General features: G+C 34.7%; 1 pseudogene; it reads left to right on the top strand.

Annotated features, from left to right (window-relative positions):
• Positions 1 to 6,764, top strand: part of LOC102748298 (golgin subfamily A member 7 pseudogene) — a 23,178-nt pseudogene extending 16,414 nt beyond the window's left edge.
• Positions 6,765 to 25,175: the final 18,411 nt, after the last annotated feature.

The following is a 25,175-nucleotide window of genomic DNA, read 5'->3' as shown; positions in this document are numbered from 1 at the left end:
CTATGTTCCATATCTTTATCTTTTGATTTTTTATTTTGTTTTCTGGAGAATTTCCTTAACTTTATCTTCCAGTGCTTTTATTGATTTTGTTCAGTTTATGTTATCTTATCTCTCACAGGATTTTTTTTTTTTTTTTTAAGATTTTATTTGTCAGAGAGAGAGCACAAGCAGGGAGAGAGGAAGGCAGAGGGAGAAGCAGGCTCCCCGCTGAGCAAGGAGCCTGATGCAGGACTGGATCCCAGGACACTGGGATCATGACCTGAGTTGAAAGCACTCTTAACCAACTGAGCCACCCAGGTGTCCCTCTCTCACAGGATATTAATTATATTTCTAGGCAAAGAAAATTCTTCTACTCCTTTATTAGTTCCTTTTCCTCTGTGTTTTATTTTCATTCTTAGTTTTGATGTATTGTTTTCTCCATCCATTTCATTTAAGAATTTACCTTCAAATATCTGATAATCTACATATTTATATATACATACATATATGAGTATTGAATGTATAAATATCATATATGTGTACATATGTGTGTATATATGTATATACAGAGAGAGCAAAAGTTTACTGAAGAATAACAAAAAAATAGGCAAATATGCAAATCAAATGGTACAGTTCACAATATTTTCACAGACAGAGCAAATTTAATGTAGCCAATACTCAGATTGAGAAATAGAACTTTACCAGCACCCTTGAAATCCTCCTCATCTTTATATAAATAGGATCATACAATATGTACCTTTTCTGTGTTTGGCTTCTTTTGTTGAACAGTTTATTAGTTCCATTCGTATTCATGCATATAATTCTAGTATGCTTATTCTCCTTGTTATAGTAAGGTGTAAATATACTACCATTATTTTATCTGTTTAGTCAATGACTGGAGTATAGGTAGATTCCATTTAGGGGCTAATACAAATAGTGGTGTTATCTAAATATTCTTGTAAATGTCTTTTTGTGCACAGATGCACATGTTTTTATTGGTATACTAGGACTAGTTTTCCTGGGTCATGTGATATACATACTGCCAGTTATTCAAAGTAGTTTCAACAATTTAGACTCAATCATTAATGTATGAGAGTCATTTTTGGTACATATCCTTGCCAAAACTTGCTAATTCTAGCTTGGCTTACAACCACACTGTAAACTCTGTAAGGCACAAGCCTATGATGTAAATAGAAGTTGGGCTAAGCATTAACCTTGTGTTCTGGAAACTAAGAATAGGATAGCACGTGGAAATCATACAGTTTATTATAATAGAGCTTCTTTCATTTATTGGTCTCAGGAAAGCATTCCTACTTCCCTATGTGCTTTGTGTCTCCAAAGGCAGAGTCCCTCTACTGCAATAACTTCAAAAAAATAAATCATTATTCTTCTCTTATGGAGGACGGTGTTCTGATAGCAATGTGTATTTGAAGAAAAAAGATCTGGGTTTCTAAATGCTACCTACACAGGACTTTCAAAAAGTAATTATAATTTAGGCGCCTGGGTGGCTCAGATGGTTAAACGTCTGCCTTCGGCTCAGGTCATGATCTCAGGGTCCTGGGATCGAGCCCCACATCGGGCTCCCTGCTCCTTGGGAGCCTGTTTCTCCCTCTGCCTCTCTTTCTCTCTCTCTGTCTCTTATGAATAAATAAATAAAATCTTTAAAAAAAATGGTAATTAAAAAAAAAAGAAAAAGAAAAGGAAAGTAGTATCTGGAGAAATATTTTACCAATTGAGTTAAGACACAACAGAAAACAAAATCAACATTCTTGGGGCGCCTGGGTGGCTCAGGCGTTAATCGGCTGCCTTCGGCTCAGGTCATGATCTCAGGGTCCTGGGATCGAGCCCCGCATCAGGCTCCCTGCTCGGTGGGAAGCCTGCTTCTCCCTCTCTCACTCCCCCTGCTTGTGTTCCCTCTCTCACTGTGTCTCTCTCTGTCAAATAAATAAAATCTTTAAAAAAAAAAAAGTAATTATAATTTCAACCTCCACCATTCCATTCCAACTTTTAATGTTCCGATTGTGCTAATTTTGTTAACCTTCCAGAGTTTCAGAGGTAAATGTGGGGGTTTGGGGTTTCTTTTTTGTTTTTGTTTGTTTGTTTGTTTTCTTCTTGCAGCAATGAATGTCAGCCGTTTCCATGAGATAAGAAAATGAATTATGTTGTTCTCTCTCCATGCTTGTCTCTTTCTTCTCTTGTGTTGTCTTTGTAGATTCATGCCTTGCTTTAAGTTTGGTTTCTGTTGTTGTGGTAGTGGTGATAATGATTTGCTTTGTTTGTTTGTATTTTGTAATTTAACTGAGGCTTAAAGGGGAAAGGAGCAATCTCCATTATGCTTTGTGATCACATTTTCATAAGCAAGAAAGTTGTCATTTTTTAATCCATACAGGATATCTAAATAATTATATTAATTAATAACAGACATTTCTTATTATCCCAATATGTACATTTTTATTAGTTAGATGCTGATTGAAATAAATATCACACTTTAAATTATAGTTTTCATTTCCATCTACAAGTCACTTTAATATAACATTATGTTAATATATCAACATATTAATAATTTAAATTGCATTATATGTAATTTTTGGTACAAGTTGCAGAATACTCCCATGAAGGTATAAGAAAACCTTTACCTTTTCCTTTTATATTAAGATGCCCAGAGCATCTTTAGTTACCATTTTCCTGCATGAAAACATAGAAATCTTTCTACTTTATTTATTTATTTAATTTTTTTTTTAAAGATCTTATTTATTTATTTGACAGAGACAGAGATAGCGAGAGCAGGAACACAAGCAGCAGGAGTGGGAGATGGAGAGCAGGCTTCCCGCCGAGGAGGGAGCCCAATGTGGGACTCAATCCCAGGACTCTGGGATCATGACCTGAGCCGAAGGCAGATGCTTAATGACTGAGCCACCCAGGCGCCCCAATTTTTGTACTTTAAGTTAATTTTTCAAATACTCTCTAGGAATAAATTATATTATGCAAAAGAATTTTCAAAACATGTTATAATGCAAATTGACAATTATTTTGATGACTGTGATATTATAGAAAGATACTTAATATAATACATTAAAATAAATTATTATTATTTTTTAAAGATTTTATTTATTTATTTGACAGAGAGAGATAGCAAGAGCAGGAACACAAGCAGGGGGAGTGGGAGAGGTAGAAGCAGGCTTCCCACTGAGCAGGGATCCCGATGTGGGGCTCGATCCCAGAACCCTGAGACCATGACCTGAGCCGAAGGCAGACGCTTAACGACTGAGCCACTCAGGCGCCCTAAAATAAATTATTTTAATGAAGAACTAACTCCAAAGATTCATGTAAAAAATGTTAAATATTTCACATCAGAAAGATTTATTTGGGCACCTCTCCTCTTATCTGCATAATTAACATAAGTATTATTTATAAATGGAATGAGAGTGAAGGGCAAGTTAGAGATATGATTATATTTCTTATATACATTTATTCCAATATTTACTTTGAAGCCATTTCAAAGCACTCCATACCTCACATGAAGTATAAAACTTTTTTTTTAAAGATTTTATTTATTTATTTGATAGAGAGAGAGATAGCGAGAGCAGGAACACAAGCAGGGGGAGTGGGAGAGGGAGAAGCAGGCTTCCCGCCGAGCAGGGAGCCCGATGTGGGACTTGATCCCAGGACCCTGGGATCATGACCTGAGCCGAAGGCAGACGCTTAACGACTGAGCCACCCAGGCGCCCTATAAAACTTTTTTTAAATGACTACTTAAAATCTCTTTTGAGACACTACATATGCTCCTCTGTAACCAAATGAAAGTAGCATCATCATACATTCATATGTAACAGATTTTCTTCACTTCAATATTAATCAATATTGTATATATATCAATATTAATAATTATGGGTATTCATTATAGTTGTTTATTTTATGCATTGTGTATATTTATTATGGCAATTTTCCTTGCTCTTCCACAACTATTATAATGTAATTGATGACAAGGTAGGATAGCTAAATCCTAAAGTTAGAATAAATATGGCATAAAAGGAAGACCACATGGCTGAGTGTGGTGTCCTTGAATCTATTCTTAGATTTCCTTTTCTTTTTTTTTTTAAAGATTTGTTTTATTTATTTGAGAGAAAGAGAAAGAGAGGGAGAGCAGAGTGGAGAGGGGCAGAGGGAGAGGGAGGAGAGAAACTTAAGCCAACTCCTCGCTAAGCCCAGAGCTCACTGCGGGTTTATGATCTCATGACCCTGAGATCATGACCTGAGCCAAAACCAAGAGTCGGTTGCCTAACTGACTGTGACACCCAGATGCCCCTCCATGTTTCCATGTGTCATAAAACTATTAGTTAAAATCATTTTCCCTCTCCCCACCTCCCATCCACAAAGAGTCAGTTAGCATGACTGACCCTAGGGTTCCATAGGTCTAAATAGTGTGACCATTTTGAACATAGCTACAACAGAAGGTACCTGCTCAGGACATATTCTTTGTAAAACTTTAATCTGCAAGAAGTGTGGAGAGAAATGGAGACAAAAAAGACTGCAGATGAGATATATATCATTGTCATTTAAAACAGGTTGTGGGGCATCTGGATGGCTCAGTTGGTTAAGCGTCTGCCTTTGGCTCAGGTCATGATCTCAGGGTTGTGGGACTGAGTCCTGTATTGGGCTCCCTGCCCAGCGGGAAGTCTGCTTCTCCCTCTCCCCCTACCTCTGCCCCCTGTTCATGCTCTCTCTCTTGCTCCTTCTATCTCAAATAAATAAACAAAATCTTTTTTAAAAAAAAAAAAGAAAAGAAAAGAAATAAAACACAGGTTGTAACTAGGATGCTTGCAATGAACATGGTGGGAAAGAAGAAATAGAAAAAAATAGACATCATGAAGGAAGTATCAACATATTTGCTTAATCACTTAAAACAGTAACAGTTATACATCAGGTCATCTTTTGCCAATGTGATTTACAGGTTAAGCGTGAGTAAATGGTATTTGCCATATTTATTTCTGCAGTAATTTGAGCTACCCTTAAGAGTTTATCATCTTAAATTATTTGTAATAAGTTCCGAGCTTGTATGTTCTAGCTGACAATGTTTGCTATAATACTTCCAAATCAATTTTTAGAGTAATTTTTCTTGTTTTTAGAAGGAGCACTAAACTAGAATACCTCATTATTGGTGGCTTTTGAATACTGTGTCAGGTTTAGCATACCCTAATGGTTTCTAATCAATGTAAAGTATTAGTCAAACAAAATATTGCTATTATAAAGAAATCTACATAAATTTCTCTTTCAAGTTTAGCATTTGGAAACAATATATGCTTACTTTCTTTGACAACTGTGTGCCTTTGGGCCTGTCATCTGAATTTTCATAGGCTTAGTTTTTTCCCCTGGAAAATGGAAATAGCAATGAATTACTTCCTAGGACTGTTGTGTTCATTGCATAAGAGAATCTATTTAAAGAATTCAACCCATCATCCTGGCACATAACAAAAGCTTATTAATTACATGCATGGCTCTGGGCGCCTGGGTGGCTCGGTCTGTTAAGCCACTGCCTTCGGCTTCTGTCATGATCCCAGGGTCTTGGGATCGAGCCCCGCATCCGGCTCCCTGCTCTGCGGGAAGCCTGCTTCTCCCTCTGCCTCCTGTTCCCCCTGCTTCTGCTCTGTCTCTCTGTCAAATAAATAAATAAAATCATTAAAAAGAAATTCACATACATGGCTCATTACTAGTGATAATCTCTATATATTCCATAACAACATTTCAAAAAATGTTTTTACACAGAATATTGACATAAATCACAGAATGTGATTTAAAAAAAATTCCATAGTCAAATACTTTTGGCTTGAAAAAAATAAAACAGAATTAAAAAAAAAAACACGAGGATTTCTAGAATCACTAATAGGCTTATGGCATCAAGGTCTTCATGGAGGGCTGAGCGACTGCAGCTGGAGGGCAGAGGAGGTGGTGCGCCCGTCCTGTCCTCGCCCAGAGGCCGCATCAGGCGCCGGTGTCCAGGAAGGAGTTCATTCAGCCAAGACCACAGCAGTGGCACACCGGGCCGGGTCCAGAGCAAGTTCTTGGCGGAGCTGGGGAACCGGATTGATAGGCAGCAGTTTGAGGAAACAGTTCGAACTCTAAATAACTTTTACGCAGAAGCAGAGAAACTTGGGGGCCAATCCTATCTCAAAGGCTGTTTGGCTTGTTTAACAGCACATGCCATCTTCTTATACGTGGAAACTCATTATGAGAAGGTTCTGAAGAAAGTGTCCAAATGCATTCAAGAGCAGAGTGAGAAGATATATGCTCCCCAAGGCCTCCTCCTGACAGATCCCACTGAAAGAGGACTGTTGAGATTGAAATCACCATTTATGAAGACAGAGGCATGAGCAGTGGAAGATAAACCATAGAATTAAAGATCCCACCTCCAGCTGGGACCCTCATCTATCCACTGGCCCATCACAGAGTGTCCCCTACCAACTTTCCAGGGCATCATTCCTTTGTATCTGCTGCCAAATCTATGGTGCCCTTTACTCCAGGACTGACTTTCTAAAATTCCACACCTGGAGTGTCCTCTAGTCGCTCAGCATCCACTTTGTGTCGCCAACTTGTGTGGGGCTCTGTAATCTTTTGAGTAGTTTCTGAGAAAACACAATGAAGCATTTCCCTTCTTTTATTCAAAGCCATTAATAAAATAGGCCGTTGGTTAGCCCAACATAAAGTTTCTTTCTTATTTGCCACCAGAACCAGTGGTTCTCTCCATTCCTTGGGCCAGCTTCCCAAGTGGCTCTCAACTTCAAGTCATACCTTAACCAGTGTTCAGTCTTATTTCCCCCAAGTTCATAAAATACTTTTCTCCGGGATTTTGATGAAAGAGAGGCTGTGTCTGTGGTTTTGCTAATGCATCTCCCAGATTTCAAAGAACTACCAGTTTTGCCATGACTAAAATCTTAAATGTTTCTGCTGTTCAGTTTCTCAAACTGGAACTCATTGGAAAAATAATGTATAATGTTATTTGTCTTATGATAGCAATTATTCCTAATTAAAGCAGTATTTAATGCAATTTCAAGGTATTTTTCTTTGGAGAGTTTTGTTATTTTTGCATTACCTTAAATGTGGGGAAGATGCAGTGTGTGTTGCATGCTCCTTACAAAAATAAGTAGGCATAGTAAAGTGGATCCTAAACCATCAAACACATAAATGTCCCTGCTGAGTCCCTGAATGTGTAATAAGCAAGTATAATAAATATTTTAATTATAGTTTTTTTTATAAATATAACTTATGAGAAAAAATGTTGATAGGAATAATACTGTAGATTGCTAATTTTTAACTGTCCCTACTGGCAAACCTTATGAATCATAGACTTTCTTCACATACAGTATTCAGTGCACAGAAATCATCTGATTGGTTCAAGTACAATAAGTTCAGTGATTTACAACTAAAACTTTTAAGTCTGAGTCAGTGTTCCTAGTTATTTTGGCTGCATGTTCTTAGTATCAGGGTTTCTTATGCCCTTTTTCATCTCTGGGGTTTGAGAGCACTGTTTTTGTGAGAAAGTTCAGAAATATATTAGGAAGGAATGAAACAGTTAAAAGTTTTACTTTCAGAGATACTGTAGGTGCTAATACTGGATTTAATCTTTCAGATTTAGTTTCTTTTATGGACCTATTAGTTATTCAGTAAATCCCATCGGTCTGTGTAATATTTTAATTGGATAAATTCCTTTGTTACTTTAGAGCCTGTAATAATGTATCTGTCTGCCTTTTAAGCCTGTTGCAATAACTTTGCTGAAATAATAACACATTAGTAAAACTTTTCTTAAACAACAACAACAACAAATAATCATCATGGAGGGATTTTTATTTGCAGTATTTCCTAAGTTTATCTGACTACTTAGCATTGGTGGAGGAGAAGGAGGGTATATGGAGGGACTTGCATTCCATGGTTTCATATTTCAAAAGATGCTGCTTCATAGTCACTGTCCTTACCTTTCAGTCCTAGTATACATATACTTCCAAGTACAGGTTTAATTAAATGTGACTTCAACTCATAATGCCTAATTGACTACCATTTAATTCATCATATGGATTTAAGCCACATTAAGTTAATTTTATAAATACCATTTTTAGACATTTTGGTCTATTTACATAAAAATTGACATCATGGGGCGCCTGGGTGGCTCAGTCGTTAAGCGTCTGCCTTCCACTCGGGTCATGATCCCAGGGTCCTGGGATAGAGCCCCACATCGGGCTCTCTGCTCAGCGGGAAGCCTGCTTCTTCCTCTCCTACTCCCCCTGCTTCTGTTCTCTCTCTCCTGTCTCTCTCTCTCTCTAATAAATAAATAAATAAATAATCTTAAAAAAATAATTTGACATCATTATTTCTCTCTTGATAAATTTAGTTCACAGATTATTTTCATCATTTTTAAAATGTAAGTATTATTTTAAGACAGTTGAAATAGAGACTATATAATATTCTATTAATACATAGAAAATTCTGATTCCGAATTAGAATTATATATTGAAAATTTTTATAAGGAAAAACATTAAAATGATGTGATTGTTCATTTTAAGAACCATATTTATTTACTAAATGCCTTCCTTGATCATATGAATAGAACTTTTAACTTTTCAGCCTTATTTCAAACCTCAAAAACTATTTTTTATAGGAGCACTGAGAGAACTGCAATGAAATCACACCGTTAAAACCAAGACCCAATAATAAATTCTGAAGTGCTTAATTTGTCAAATAAAAGCAGCCATTCAACTTATAAAAACATAACTAAACAAAGATGAATTAACTTAGTTGTGAAGAAGTTTCTTGGGGGCAGGAAAGTGATTATGATGTTAAGTCAGCGTTTCAAATATAAATGATCTATGGGAACCTTCCATAAAACAATAAAATATAAGCCATCCTCAAGAAAAACGTGCAATTTTTAAAATGCTAATATAGAGCCTTGTACTTCATCCAAAAATTGTTCCCTAGGGTGAGTTTTTTGTTTTTTCTTTTTTTTTCAGTGCCAGTTTGGTGCTTGAAAAAAGAAGATAAATAAAAGTAAAAACTAACTGGTTTTGATCACATATTCTCCATGTGTCCTTGACATTTTAACTAATCTCTAAAATTTTTAGTTTCTGATTTTTAAATCCAGGAGGACTAAGAGCATGTATCCCAGAGGGTGTTTAGGAGGTTTATATGAGATAATCTAGGAAAATACCTGTAAAAAATCCTCCTATTATGTTTCTCAAAAATGTTCTCTGGGGAAAGATTGGGCATATACATTTCAGTTTCAAATTACTTTTAATTGTTTATACCTTTGACTTAAAAATTGTGTTTATGAAGAGAGATCAGTTTTTTTAAAAGGAATTGAATAACTGTTTATGTTAGTGAAGATTAAACTTAGATTTTTTGTTTTTTGGCCAGGTATCAGATTTTGTTTGAAATTAGGAAGTTGTAAACCAAAAAGAAAGTTTTATTTATTTTAACTGTGAAATTTTTAGAAGACCATATTCAAGTGTCTTTACTGAGATAATTGTTTTTCATGTATAGATTTGTCTTTGAACTGTTTAACTGTTATAGAGTGAAGAGAGTTTAGCATTCATGTCAAAGAGAGTACTTGATTAAGTTGAAGCTAGAAAGATTAGTTTTAAAAATGATCATTCTCATCTTTTATTTTCCATTTTTGGTTGAATGTATTCCATACCTATACTGCTCATTCATGTTTATTATAATTTTTTTAATTTAAAAAATAATATAAGCAATGTCACTAAGTGAAACAAAAAAAATATTTTAATAAAAATTAACTGTAGGGACACCTGGGTGGCTCAGTTGGTTAAGCATCTGCCTTCGGCTCAGGTTATGATCCCAGGGTCCTGGGATCGAGCCCACCCCCCATCACCCCCCCAACGCTCATGCTTTCCTTCTCTCTCTCTCAAATTAATAAATAAAGTCTTTGGAAAAAAAATAAAATAAATAAATAAAAATAACTGTAAATAGTTTGTTTTTGTTTTTTTAAGATTTTATTTATTTATTTGTCAGAGAGAGAGAGAGCATAAGCAAGGGGAGCAGCAGGCTCCCCACTGAGCAAGGAGCCCGATGCAGGACTTGATCCCAGGACCCTAGGATCATGACCTGAGCCAAAGGCAGACGCTTAACCAAATGAGCCACCCAGACGTCCCTAACTGTAAATGTTTAAATAAGTATATACAGTATCAATAATTGATATTTTTCAAAAGAGAAAACTATGTGAATTTTCCATACTAACAATACCATGTTTATGCTGATGGCATATTTATTTATTTATTTTTTAATTTTATTTATTTATTTGCGAGGGAGAATGAGATAGAGAGAGCATGAGAGGGGGGAGGGTCAGAGGGAGAAGCAGACTCCCTGCTGAGCAGGGAGCCCGATGTGGGACTCGATCCCAGGACCCCAGGATCATGACCCGAGCCGAAGGCAGTCGCTTAACCAACTGAGTCACCCAGGCGCCCCTGATGGCATATTTATTTAAAGTGAATTTAGTTAGCTAACACTTTAATTTTGAATTGTGTAATACCTTTCTATTTCAGTTAGCCAGCAAGTTGATCATGAAGGAACCTAGTAATTGTTTTTGTTTTTGTTTTTTCCAATACAAAGGATTATTCTGAAAGCCCATTTTTTAAAAAGTCGATATTTTTAAGTATTTGAAATTTTCTATAAAAAGACAAGAGTATATTTTAATATGTTGACAGATTGCATCATCAATTTTTTACTTGTGTTCTTCCTTTTTTTTAGGTAACTTGAGGCAACTATAATTTTAATGCAATTTTTTCCTAAAATGTTGGTATTTTAATAATTGCTTTTTTCAAATTGTACTCCAAATGCTTGCTACTATAGCCATTCACACCTGTGTCATTTAGTGGAGGGAGACCGATGTCATGCATACTAGGCTTTTATGTGTATGTCCAAAATTCAAAAGATCATCTAGGTCTTTAGATTGCTATTTAGTGAAGCAGGCACATTTTCCTTATCAGAAACAAGCATGTTTTTATAACCACGTTTCTTTGACGCCACAAAATATCACAGGGAGAAACAACTTACATAATTTAGTTATAATGTCACATCTCTTTTATTCAATCATAATATAATGTGATTCAAAACTTATTTTCAATATCAGATCCACAGTTTCCTTTAGTACTTAGCTATGTTTGAGAACTGAAGATGTTTACTAATTTACTAATAATAGGCTGAAAGTGTTAAAAGTTTTCATTGCCTATTGCTTTTTAAATCTGTATTTTTAAATTCTTCAGTATAATCTTATTTATACTGAATCTCTGACTCAGAAGCAAAAACAAATAAAAGGTCAATATCGCCATTTGCCCTTAAGCAATGCCAGTCCCTCAATAAGCAATGGATAAATAAAACAAGTGTACCCAGAATACTGTCGTTCAGATGAGATCTTTGTGGATGTGAAGAAATGTATAGAAATACAAAATTTAATTCATTGAAATTCTTGTGCCTTAAAAAATCTGTCTTTGAGGCTGTCATCATGAACAGTCTGGTTCCAATTCTTTTTTTTTTTTTTAAAGATTTTATTTATTTATGTATTAGAGAATGAGAGAAACAGCACGAGAGGGGAGGTCAGAGGGAGAAGCAGGCTCGCCGCCGAGCCGGGAGCCCGATGCGGGACTCGATCCCAGGACTCCAGGACCATGACCCGAGCCGAAGGCAGTCGCTTAACCAACTGAGCCACCCAGGCGCCCCTGGTTCCAATTCTTTGCACATTTGAAAATCTCTTAGAAACTAAGATCTGAACCCTCAAAGAAGCCTACACGTTCAGTACTCCTGAGGCTCCTTTAAAAAAAAACAGTTGGGGAGTGCCTGGAAGTGCACAAGACTCCTGATCTCTGGGTTGTGAGTTCGAGCCCCACACTGGGTGTAGAGATTCCCTAAGTAAGCAAAACTTAAAAAAAAAAAAAGTCAATTCATATTTCTATACTGTGTGTGTATGAAAGAGAGAAAAAGAGAGAGGGAGGAAGGGAGAGGAGAGTCTCTATTCTCTCTTCTTGTAACTACTCTTCTTTTTCCCCAGTACTCTTTCTCTGTTTAAGAAACTCGTACTTACCTTTCACAGCTCATTTCTAACATTACTTCCTTCTGGAGCTCCTTTCTCACCTTCTTCATGGATATTTAGTTTCCTGCCATAGTTTCCTTTGCATGTTGTTGGAACAACTGTTATCACTTAGCACACTGAATAGTAATGATGTTTTATGGGCCTATTTCCCACTCATGCTCCTGAAGTGTGCTTGCACTGGAAATATGGATTACGGTTTGCACTTTACTTTCATATGCATGCCATTTAGTATAGGGCCCAATGCACAATTTGTACTCAAACTATATTTGCTGCAGAAGAAAGCAAGTATTCATAGATTCTGTGATGCTAAGTTTATACTAGTTTTATTTTAAGTGGAATCCTTCAAAGGGAATGTTTTCTAACCAGTTTGATGATATGCCTTACATTTTTTTTTGTTTTGTTTTGTTTTATTGAAGACCTGCAGAAAAGGTCAACTGCAATGAAAATTGGGTCTTGTTCCCAACAGCATCAGAAATCAAACTCTTCACTTTCTGACAGTAAATGGGGCCAAGAAGAATTCTTAATGAGCATGTTAACTAATATACAACTCAAAGGAGAAAAGGAAGTATAAATATGCCAAATATTTATATATCATAATTTTTAACAAAATAGTAGACAATGGATGTAATCAGATTAATTCATAAATATGAATACTTTGGAGGAATAAATGCTATGTAGTGTTAATTAAATGGTAATGAATATTTAAAAAATGCCTTGTGTTTGTGAGTATATACTACTTTTCTTCTCAAGGTCCTTTACACTCAGCCACTTGTATGACCTTTCATCCAAAATACTAACATGAAGCATCAGACTTGATCATTGTCAATGCTCCATTATCCTCTGTAATCTCATAGAGCAATATATCATTCATCACATTCCTAAAGAATTCCCACCTGGAGGGGCGCCTGGGTGGCTCAGTAGGTTAAGCATCTTAGGGTCCTGGGATTGAGCCCCAGATCAGGCTCCCTGCTCAGTGGGGAGTCTGCTTCTCCTTCTGCCTGCCGCTCCCCCAACTCATGCTCACATACTCTCTCTCTCATAAATAAATAAAATCTTAAAAAAAAAAAAAAAAGAATTCCCACCTGGATATTGTCAGGGAGCAAGAATTCCTGTCACCTTCACGTCCTTCTAGCCAGACTAAGAATCAGATTGACATGAGACAGATTAACAGGAGAAAATCAAGTTTAATTGCATATGCACGGGGAACCCACACAGACATTCCAAAGATAGTCAAGCAAAATGAGGTACATATGTCATCCTGAACTAAGGAAAGGGGGTATTGGTCTGGGACTTCAAAGGAAGGAATGCAATCCTCAGGAAGAATGAAAACATTTGCAAACAAATGTTTGTTGGGTCACTCAGAAACAATGGGACAAAGACAGGAGTTCGATCAAACAGTCCTTGTTAGATTCCTCCCTGTCTACCATACATAGTTTATATCACAGTGTAGTTATCTATGGTGATAGCTCTCTTCCTGGAGCAATCCTCTATCTAAATTATTTTTAGGCAGTTGACAGGGAGGTAAAGAGCTTTTCCCAAATCTGCTAGGTTTTGATTATTTGTTAACTCAAAAGAATCATGCCAGAGTCTTGGAGCAGCCTGCCATTTACCACCACCCCCCATATTAATTCTTAAGATGGATGGAGAATAGAAGAATCTGATAACAGCTGTACAATTTGGGATCAGCTTTAAATTTGGGGTTTTTTAAATTTGTTTCTTTCTTTTATTTGGTATTGCTATACTGCTGGATAAATAACATTTGTGTTTCTTCTAATACATGACAAGTTCTCAGTCAAGTCAGTCACCTCTGTGACTCTAATCGAAAGAGAAATTAGATTTCTGTAATTGATGTATACAAAAGTTCCCTCAATTTCCCCCCCATTCACCCCCTGAAAAGTGAATGGCCTCAAATCCCTTTTTTTCCCCTCAAAATTTGAAACTGCCCCAAATTTTATGGATGTGCTAACAGATTTATAATCATAATTCTACAACATGTGTAATATCTTCTGTCAGCAATAACACAGCAGATAAAATCACAGTTCTTTTTAATTTTACTAGCTGCTTGTTTCTTGGTCCAGTGCTTCCTCAAGTTTGTATCATCAGCAAAGTAAATGTATTTACAATTGATACATTCTAATATTAATTAAATTATAGAGAGCAGATCATTTAGCTTAGGAAGCATGAACATTATTTAGTGTTTCTTTAGCCCAATGTAATGTCTTATGGATTCAGTTTAATATTTATTTTATTGGATAATTTCATTCACTCCAAGAGACTTACTAGTGATAGTGCAATGTGGAATTTTAATTTAATTTAATTTTGTTGAATTAGTCTCTATTATCAATCTGATGACACTTTATATACAGTATTTAATAATCCAATATTATGAGATATATAGTATATCACTATTAATGTGATAGTGATTTATTTTTCATCTGTATTATGCTTTGAGATTTTGGAACAATTTTTACTCTAGAGCTTTCATGGGATTTACTTTAGTAAGTGAGTTAGTGAACAATATTTATCAAGGGCCCATCCTATAGAGCACTGTACTGAGTGAAAAAACAGTGCTCAATAACATAGAGGTTCCAGAAATGAGTCAGTAGAATCAGGTAAGAATAGGAAAAAAAAAAAAAAAAAATCAAGGACTAGTTTACTTTGTTTGTTGAGTTTACAACCTGTGGAACAATGGGAAATACTTTAAGGATAAATGAAAATTATTTTCTCCATTTATAAAAAGCTACTAAATTATCTTCATCTTCCCTGTTTTTAAAAGAGCGTTTCTTTGGAGATAGTATGAATCTCAGTTTTTATTCTAATTTTTGGAATAGAAATAAATCTCTCTAGGGGTTTGTCTCCAATTTTTACAATGAAGAGACATATCCAAGGGATATCTAGATAATCTAGAGGTTATCTCAAATAACCTTAGGTTTGTAAAAACGTATATTTGGAATTAACTCAGGGGTCTCACAGATTTACAGTTTATTGTCACAAGAGGGAGCCCCTTTTGTTTGTCAAAAATAAGGAAATTACTGTTCTTTCTCCGGCTTTTCTGTATAAAATGTGTGACATTTTGCCCTAACTTTGTTGTCACTTTTATGCTAATTTATAGGCATGAAAATCTGTTAATACTAACCCAGTAATAAATTATGTTTTTTCGGCCTTTCATATTGGGCTAGAAGGGTCTTCTGTTAGCAGTACTGTTTTATTTATGTAGCATACACACTCACACATGTATGCACACGTACATTCATAGGAGGACATAAAGAGAGATATGGAGCAAATTTTAATCTAAATATTATGAAACTGCATGTGTATTTGTTAAAGTAACACAGATTCAGTGTACATTGATTTAAATCTGCAGTTCCCAAATAGTGTGCCCTGAGATGAGGAAAGTTAAAGAATTCCCATAGTCAAATTATTTGGGGGAAACCACCTGTTTGCTTCCTTCTCTTTTAATTTTTATGATCTGTTTTAGAATATTATGCTTTTGCAATAAAAAATACCTGTTCATTTTTATATTTATGATTATATGTACCTACTGACAATTTTTGAACATATCACTAATGTACATCTACACATAACTTCCTTTGGAATACTTTTTGTGAAAAGTTGATCTTGCTATATTAAATGAAGGAAGACAGGTGACTACAGGGAAACTTTGGAGAGTTTGAATATTGAAAAGGTATGATGATAGTAAATAGATGTGATAGGGAATTGCAGACAGACATAAAACTCATTCCATGGTTGGGAGGGTACAACAAAAAATATGTGAGGCCAGGGCTGCCTAGGTGGCTCAGTTGGTTGAGCATCCAACTCTTGACTTTGACTCAGGTTATGATCTCAGGGTGGTGAGATCAGGCTCCACGTGGACTCCGTGTTGAGCACGCTTATCCTAAGCCTGCTTAGGATTCTCATTCTCTCCCTCTGCCCCTCCCCCATTCCTCGCCCCAACTCATGCACACCGGTTCTCCTTCTTTCTTTCTCTCTAAAAAAAAAAAAGTAGGAGCCTATATATACAGTGGATATTATATTTATTATATCATATCATATTATATTGTATATTATAACAAAGAAACTCATCTGCAAGAAAATCAAAATAACCAGTGAGGAAAAAAATAATAGGAAGACGAAAATTCAAAGGGGAAAAGGGGGGGAATCGGAGGGGGAGACGGACCATGAGAGACTATGGACTCTGAAAAACAAACTGAGGGTTCTAGAGGGGAGGGGGTGGGAGGATGGGTTAGCCTGGTGATGGGTATTAAAAAGGGCACACTCTGCATGGAGCACTGGGTGTTATATGCAAACAATGAATCATGGAACACTACATCAAAAACTAATGATGTAATGTATGGTGATTAACATAACATAAAAAAATTAATTAAAAAAAACATATTTATGAAAACAACTCAACAGCCCAGTAATAAAAGATTATTCGAATCAAGGATGACTTCCACCAAAAATAATAAATAGCTGTTACAGATAAAAAAAAAAGTAATCAGAGTAAGTTGTAAATTGATGAATGTAAAAGAAAAAGTAATAAAGGGGAATTTCAAATTTATCAGCACTGTTAGTGAAAATGTCACCAGACAAAAAGAGAAATTCTGTAATTTTAGATAATAGTCATATATAATACATGTTATTAACAAGTCTATGTTAGGATGGTATTATTTTTTCAATTATAGTCTAATTGAATATAATAATTGAGCAAAAGTGGACTATGGACTCATGCATTTAATCTACAAGGAAGTAAAACATTTATTAAGAGACCTCATTTTTTAATTGTAGTAAGAACACTTAATTGGAGTATTGCACCCTTAGCAATTTTTTAAGTGAAAAATATAGTACATTCATTATACTGAACAATAGAGGCACAATGTTGTATAGCATGTCTTTAGATCTTAGTTATCTTATAAATCTGAAACTTTATACCCATTGAACAGTGACCTGTAATTCCCCCCGCCCCACAACCGTTACTCTTTCTGTTTGTATGGGTTTGACTACCTTAAAAACCTCATATAAATAAAATCATGAAGTATTTGTCCTGCGACTGTCTTATTTTACCCTGTCTTAACGTTATGTCCTCAAGTTTCATTCATGTTTTCACATGCAGCAGGATTTTCTTCATTTTTTAAAGCAGAAAATTTTTTCATTATATGTATATACTACATTTTTTATTCATCTATCAGTGAATATTTCTGTATCTTAGCCATTGCACATAACACTGCAATGAACATGAGAATGTAGATACCTCTTTGAGATTCTAATTTTAGTATTTTGGGTATGTACCCCAAAGTGGGATTGCTGAATGCATGCTAGTTCTATTTTAAGCCTTTTTTTTTTTTCTTGAGGAGTACCCATACTGTTTTTGATAGCAGCTGTGTCAATTTTCATTCCTACAAACAATATACAAGGATTTCAATTTCTCCACATCCTTGCCAACATTGTTTCTTTTTTTTTTTTATAGTAACCATCCTAATAAGCGCAAGGTAATATGTTTCTTCATGGTTTTGATCTGCATTTTCCTGATGATTAGTGATGTTGAGCATCTTTTCATATATCTATTTACCTGTTAACCATTTGTATGTCTACTTTGGAAAAATATCTCTTCGATTTCCTTTGCTCATTTATAAGTAGGTTTGTTTGAGACACAGAGATGGCCAACAGGCTCATAGAAAGATGATCAACATCACTAATCAGGGAAATGCAAATCAAAACCATAATGAGATAGGACCTTACGCTTATCAGAATGGCCAGAATCAAAAATACAAGATATAATAAATGTTGGTGAGAATGTGGGAAAAAAAGAACCCTCATGCACTGTTGGTGAGAATGTAAATTGGTACTGTATAAAACAGTATGGAGGTTCCTCAAAAAATTAAAAATAGAAATAGCATATGATCAAATTATTCCACTACTGGGTATTTGCCCAAAAGGGGGAAAAAAAAACCACCAATTCAAAAAGATATATGTATTTCTATGTTTATTGTAGCATTATTTAGAATAGGCAAATGGCAAACTCAAGTGTCCATCAATAGATGAATAAAATAAAGAATATGTGGTATACATATATATATATATATATATATATATAAAGGAATATTACTCAACGATCCAGAAGGATGAGATCTTGCCATTTGTGACAACATGGAGGACCTAGAGGGTATTATGCTAAGTGAAATAAGTGAAAAAGTCAGAGAAGGACAAATACCATATTATTTCACTTAAATGTGAAATCTAAAAAATAAAACAAATGAATAAACGAACAAAAAGTAGAATCAGATCAATAAATACAGAGAACAAAAAGATAGTTGCCCCATGGAAGAGGTAGTAGGAGATGGGCAAATTGGGTGAAGGAGAGTAGGAGATACAGGCTTCCAGGTATGGGATGAATAAAAGTCGTAAAGATAAAAGATACAGCATAGGGGATATAGTTAATGGTATTGTAAGAGCGTTGTATGGTGACAAATGGTGGATACAATGTGGTGAGCACAGCATAATGTATAGAGTTGTTGAATCACTATGTTGTACACCTGAAACTAAGATAATATTGTGTATCAACTGTAATAAAAAATAATAAAGTACTTTTTAGAACAGAAAAATAGTGTGGTTTATTTATTTTTTGCTATTTTTATGAGCTCTTTATATATTTTAGATGAAAACTTTATAAGATATATGGTTTGCAATTTTTTCCCATTCTATACATTACAGTTTCACTCAGTTGATTATTTTCTTTGCTGCATAAAAGCTTTTTAGTTTAACATAGTCTTTCTATTTTTGCTTTGGTTATTTGTACTTTTAGTGTCATGTACAAGAGACCATCACCAAGACCTATGTCAAGAAACTTTCTTATATTTTCTTCTTAGAGTTTTACAATTTATGTCTTTAAGTGTATAATTCATTTTGAATTAATTGTTGTTTATGGTGTAAGATCAAGTTCTGCATGTGGAATAGCATCTGTTAAAGAGACCATCCTTTCCCCATTGTGTGTTTTTGCCCATTTGTTGAAGATCAATTGACTCTTTATACACAGGTTTATTTCTAGGCTCACTATTCTGTTCCACTGGTCTTTACGTCTTTTTTATTTTTTTTTATTTTTTTGCCCGTATCTTGTTGTTTTGGTTACTGTAGCTGTTTATTACGTTTTGAAATCAGAAAGCATCATGCCTCTTCTTTCTCAAGTTTCTGGAGTCTTGTGGTTTCATATAAATTTTAGGATTGTTTATTTTTTTCATTCTCTGTAAAAAGTGTCATTGGGATTTTAGTAGGGATTACATTGAATTTGTTTATTTCTTTGGGAAGCTAAGATATTTTAACACTATTAAATCTTTCAATCTATGAACATGGGCTGTCTTTCCATTAATCTGTGTCCTCTTTAATTTCTGTCATTCACGTGTTGTAGTTTTCAGTGTACAAGTCTTTTGCTTTGGTTAAGTTTAATCATAAGTATGTTATTCTTTTTGATGGCTATTGTAAATGAGATTTTTTTTGTTAATTCTTTTTTCAAAAAGTTTGTAAAGTATATAAAATGCCATTGATTTTTGTATGTTGATTTTATATCCTGCAACTTTACTGAATTTGCTAGGTTTAGAATGAATTTATCTCAACATAATAAAGTCCATATATGAAAAGCCCACAGCTAACATCATACTCAATGATAAAAATCTGATAATCTCTGTTGGCAGGTGATATGATATTATATATAAAGGCTCTAAAGACTACACACACACGTACATACACACAGTTAGAACTGATAAAAGACTTCTTATTCTGAGTACTTTAATTCTTTGCATGCCTTATGTAACACAAATAGGGAGGTAATCAGTATGATAACAAACTGGAATCATAAATCCCATTACAAACTAGGAGTATGGATCAATCAGTCCAAGGAACAGACAGGGCATAATTACGAGACTGGCTTCTATAATAAAGATCTCCAATTGTAAAGATCTCTAAGGTTTCTATTATATTCACAGTTGCTTCCAAAACAAATGAAATAGAAAGTAGGTCAATACATGATTTTAGAAAAATTAAATAGAGAGTAGAAAATTGGAGAACATCAATATATTTAATTAATTCATTTTTACCTTTTATTTTTTTAAAGTTTTTCACTCATTAAAAATAAGTAACATTTAACATGATTGTTTATGACAGATTATTTGCTTTTCAATATTACCCAAGAAATAATTTCCAAAATCAAATATATATGTACAAATATCTAAGAACAATTTGCAATTTAAATTGACATTTAATTTGTAGTCAGTAAATTTTGCAAAAGTATGTTGTATAAAAATGTAATTATTTAAAATAATTGAAATTCATATAAACATGTATTACTCTATTAAATATTAATATATATCTTTATTTCATCATATGTTCTTAACAAATTTTTGTAAGTATGAAATTAAATATTAGTCAAAAATATTTGTTATTTGAATTAATCAAAGTAGGAGTATTACAGCACTTTTAGTGCTTTCAATCAACCAATCAACATCAATAAAGATTGAATGTTTTCACTGTACCTAGGTGGCTCAGTAAGGATAAGCATTGGATTCTTGATTTCAGCTCAGATCAGGACCTCAGGGTTGTGAGATTCCACCCAGTGTGGGGGTCTGGGATCTGTGTGTGTGTGTGTGTGTGTGTACACACACATATGCGTGTGCACGCGCTGTCTCCCTCTCTATAAAAAAAAATTGAATGTTTTCAATTACATAAAAGGTAAATGCTATTTGATTTAAAAGCTTATTGGTTAGTATTAAAATCCATTTTACAATCTGTTTTTAAAATAATTGCTCACTAGGGGTGCCTGGGTGGCTCAGTTGGTTGAGCGACTGCCTTCGGCTCAGGTCATGATCCTGGAGTCCTGGGATTGAGTCCTGCATCGGGCTCCCTGCTCAGGGAGGAGCCTGCTTCTCCCTCTAACCCTCCCCCCTCTCATATACTCTCTCTTTCTCTCATTCTCGCTCTCTCAAATAAATAAATAAATCTTTAAAAAATAATAATAATAATTGCTCACTAATGGGTGTCATTATTCATTGGTGAAGAGTGCTTGGAGCAAAGTGTTTTTTTGTTTTTTTTTTATGTTCAGTTGGAGCAAAGTTTTAAAATAGGTGAAGTTTTAATTCAGTTTCCGTATCTACTCATTTTGTAATTTACTCCTTTGCCCCCTTTTTGTACTCAGCTCACCATATACTCTCATGCTGCTCCTAATGATTCCTGTCAGCAAACCAATTCATTCCACCTTGAGTTGCCATTTATTCTCCTATTCTCAAGATCATTTCTACTGTAGAACCTGCCCCCCTCCAAAAAAAATAAATAAAAATAAAATAAAACCTGCCCAGCAAAAGGGTTTCACAAGATATTTTAGGTGGTGGGAAGGAGAGACATCTAAATGTTAAATTGAAGATACCAATAATAGGCTACTGAAAAAGAATTTTGGAGATAGATCTATCTCAAGATTCCTAGTTCCTTTTAGATTACTGGGTACATGTAGAGTGCCACCAAATCTTCCAGGATATAATAGTCTCTTTTTTGCGTCTGAAAAAAAGAATGTAAACTATAGTCAAAGCAACTACCTTTTTAAAAAGTGGCCTAATCCTCATGTTGAAGCGTTTGGAAGTTCCCACCTGCTTGAAATTTCCTTCCACAGTGGATATGCACCATTGACCTTGATTATCTCTTCTGAAATTCTTTGATTCGAATTACTCCTCAGGGCTAAACCATGAATACATACACCCACTTAGTTGTTAACAGCCTCCAAAAACAAACAAATAAACAAAGCCACAATCTGCTTGTTCATAGTATAGGAATTGTGCCAGAACCTTGCTAAATAATTCTGACTAGTGAGGATATGAACACAAATATTCCTCAAACAACATCTCTTTATTAATGCCCTTAAGAGTTAAATTCACATCTAGAAGATAGCCGTATTGTGGGCTGCTTACTTAGAAATCTAATTTCTTCTTCATATTCCTGTTTCTACATACAAGTCATAGTAATGGTCAAAAGCAATTAATGTAAAACTGTACTGCAGAGACATTCATTAAATACTTGAATAACTTGTGCTTTTTTTTCTTTTTTTTTTTTTTAAGAGAGAGGTCAGAATGAAAAGAACAAGTAGAAATTCATTGACTGAGCTAATATCATTATTTTTAGGATAAAAGTTTAAAGTGCTATATCAGAAAGTGGCCATTTGAGTCCGATACTAACTGCAGAAGACATTCCCTGCAGAGTTCTGGCAGAATGCCTAGTATTTCAGAAGACATTTAGCTTTCACTCAAACTTTGGAAGAAAAAAATGTAATTGTTCTTTATTTTCTCAAATATGCTTCATAATTATGGTTATTATCTTAAGAATGATTTACTCTTACCACAGAACACATTTTTGTAGCAAACTGATTGATCTGAATAGATGTTCTTTCAATCTTAATTCAACATGGCTTATTCATTGCTTGTGGAGTATTTGAATAATCAATTGAGGAGAATATTTAGATATTATGTCTAAAGTCTAGCTTAGAATCATAGCATATTAAAAACAGAAGAAATAAGGATTTAAGCATTTCAATTCTATAATTACACCGTATTATTTAATACTGGAAAGGTAATAAAAATTAATGGCAATCTACCAAAATACACATAAATGAAACTCTCAATCTAAGTTCTGCGTAATAATACTAAAATGCTCAGATGCTAAAAGCATCTTATTCACAATCCCACAGTCATGAATTGGACTCTCTCCTTAAAGTGTAGATAATGAAGGATAGTCAGAAGAAAGGCAGGCAGGGACAAGAGATTTCATAAGAGGAAACTACCCTTAAAAGGATTTTACACCACCCTGAAAGGAGCCCGCCACCCTTTCTCACGTGAACAAGTACCTGATAGGCAGATGAGCGCGTGGACAAAAACCTGATTGGGTGACAGGCTCTTGGAGGGTTAATCAGATTAAAGCAGCCCACCAACAAACCTATAAAAACCCCTAGACTTAGAAATTCCAGTGGAAACCCTCTTGGGTCCCTTACTCCTTTGGGGAACTTTGTACTGTTGCTCAATAAATTTTACTTTGCTGCCTACCACTCCTTGTCTCGTCTACCTCTCCACTCTTGGAAGCCGCGTGACCAAGAACTGTGGGCACTAAAGGAAAAGAAATCCTGCAACACAGAGCGCCTGGGTGGCTCAGTCGGTTAAGCGGCTGCCTTCAGCTCAGGTCACGATCCCAGCGTCCTGGGATCAAGTCCAGCAATGGGCTCCCTGCTCTGCGGGGAGCCTGCTTCTCCCTCTCCCTCTGCCTGCTTCTCTGCCTACTTGTGTACTCTATTTTTCTGTCAAATAAATAAAATCTTAAAAAAAAAAAAATCCTGCAACACAGATATAAGAAAGACTATATATAGTATTATCCATATTGTTGTCTTCAAATTAATTATACCCTGAAAATGGAGGTTACATTTACACATGTTGAAGAAATTTGAAGAGAGGCTACAAAATTATAGCATTTTTGGGAACAAGTTTTAAAGATTGAAGTTACATGTGAATTCAGGATTGCTGTTGTTTTATAAAAATATCAGAATGCAAGTGTTGGAGGTATATCATTGATTTTATTTTCTCTTTTTTCTTAGAAGAGTTTTTTTAATTAAAAAAAAAGTAGTAGATGCAATGCTTTGCTACTACACAGCCAGTCACACACACGTATTCATACACACTCATATGCATGCATAACTTCTTCGAAATGTTAGTTTTCTTTTCTTTATAAAATGATTTGTAAGCCGTTTTTAACACTAATTTCAGTGTAAGGTTAAAATAACATATATTGACTTTATATTCTTAAGCATATCACCTGGAGAAAGTTGATCACATTTGAAGGAATAATAATACTGTACATATGTCTAGCAGCAGTCATACAAACAAATAAGGTTAGAGATGAACCTGATGCATCGTAAAGTTAGGTTTGCAATGAGAAAAATGTGTGCCTCCCTCTGATTTCCCCATAAATTGTCCTCAATTTGAAACTACAAAAGTCACTCCTGCAACATTTCTCCAAAGTGGAAATTCCAGAGTCCCAGCAAATGAGAAAACAAAAACAAAAACAAAAACAAAATATATATATATATTTAATATATTATATATTTATATATTTAATATATTATTATGTTATAATTTATATATAAAGAAAACATATATAAATATATATTTAATATATTATATATTTGTATATTTTATACACACACACACACACACACAGCCTGGGTTTTACCAGGACCCTGTTAGAGTCCATATGACAAAATCAAGTCCATGTAACTAAATCAAACCATGAACTGGTTGCAGAGCAGGGAGTCTTCTCGACAGCTCCCCTTGTTTAAAAGACATAATTCCAAAATATTTATATTACTTATTAGTGTCCCAAAGTTTGTTACAAGTTTGTAAGTGAGAAATCAATCATGGGAAGACTTTTACTTTTGGGTATTTGAGAATTTCTGTGAATTTCAACCAATAATCATTTGATAGCATTTTTTCTCATGTTGTGGTATACCTTATTCTCTGATTTCCACTCTGCTATGGTGCTACAGAAGTCTAGCATGAAGGATGTCCCTGTCCTTGCCTAAGTTAAACTTTGGTATATTTCAAAATGTAGACTTTTCCTAGGGTAGAGTGAGTCAGAACCTGGTGTCTTACTATTGCTAGGACTGGCAGCTTGAGGTGAGCATTTTTTCATTAAAGCAATCAGAAATAGGTCAAAATGGGTCTTCCATTTTACCTCAAAATAAATCTAGAGACACCACATACACACACACACACACACACACACTTAAGAATATTCACCTCCTTTACCTCTAGTGACCCATACTTATCATCAGTCTCAAGTCATTAAGAAAAGTAAAGTGAATATACTATTTGTGACTTTAAATCCTCTTCACCAGTGTCCTTGATGTTCATTCTAATGAAATAACTCAAATTTTATATATATGTAATAATGTGTGCATATATATATTATATATCTACACTACATACCTAATTATATATATATGTATATACTTAGTCTATTTTCATTTATGATTCACTAGGTTTGATGATGAATGTGTGGGAGAAACAGTCAGGGAAGCACAAATCGAATGATT

The sequence above is a fragment of the Leptonychotes weddellii genome, chromosome 8 (genome assembly GCF_054177405.1).
Source record: "Leptonychotes weddellii isolate Sample4059 chromosome 8, ASM5417740v2, whole genome shotgun sequence".
Classification (NCBI taxonomy): Eukaryota; Metazoa; Chordata; class Mammalia; order Carnivora; family Phocidae; genus Leptonychotes; species Leptonychotes weddellii.
Note: the sequence above shows the minus strand (reverse complement) of the source record. Positions and strands in the feature narration are given on the sequence as shown.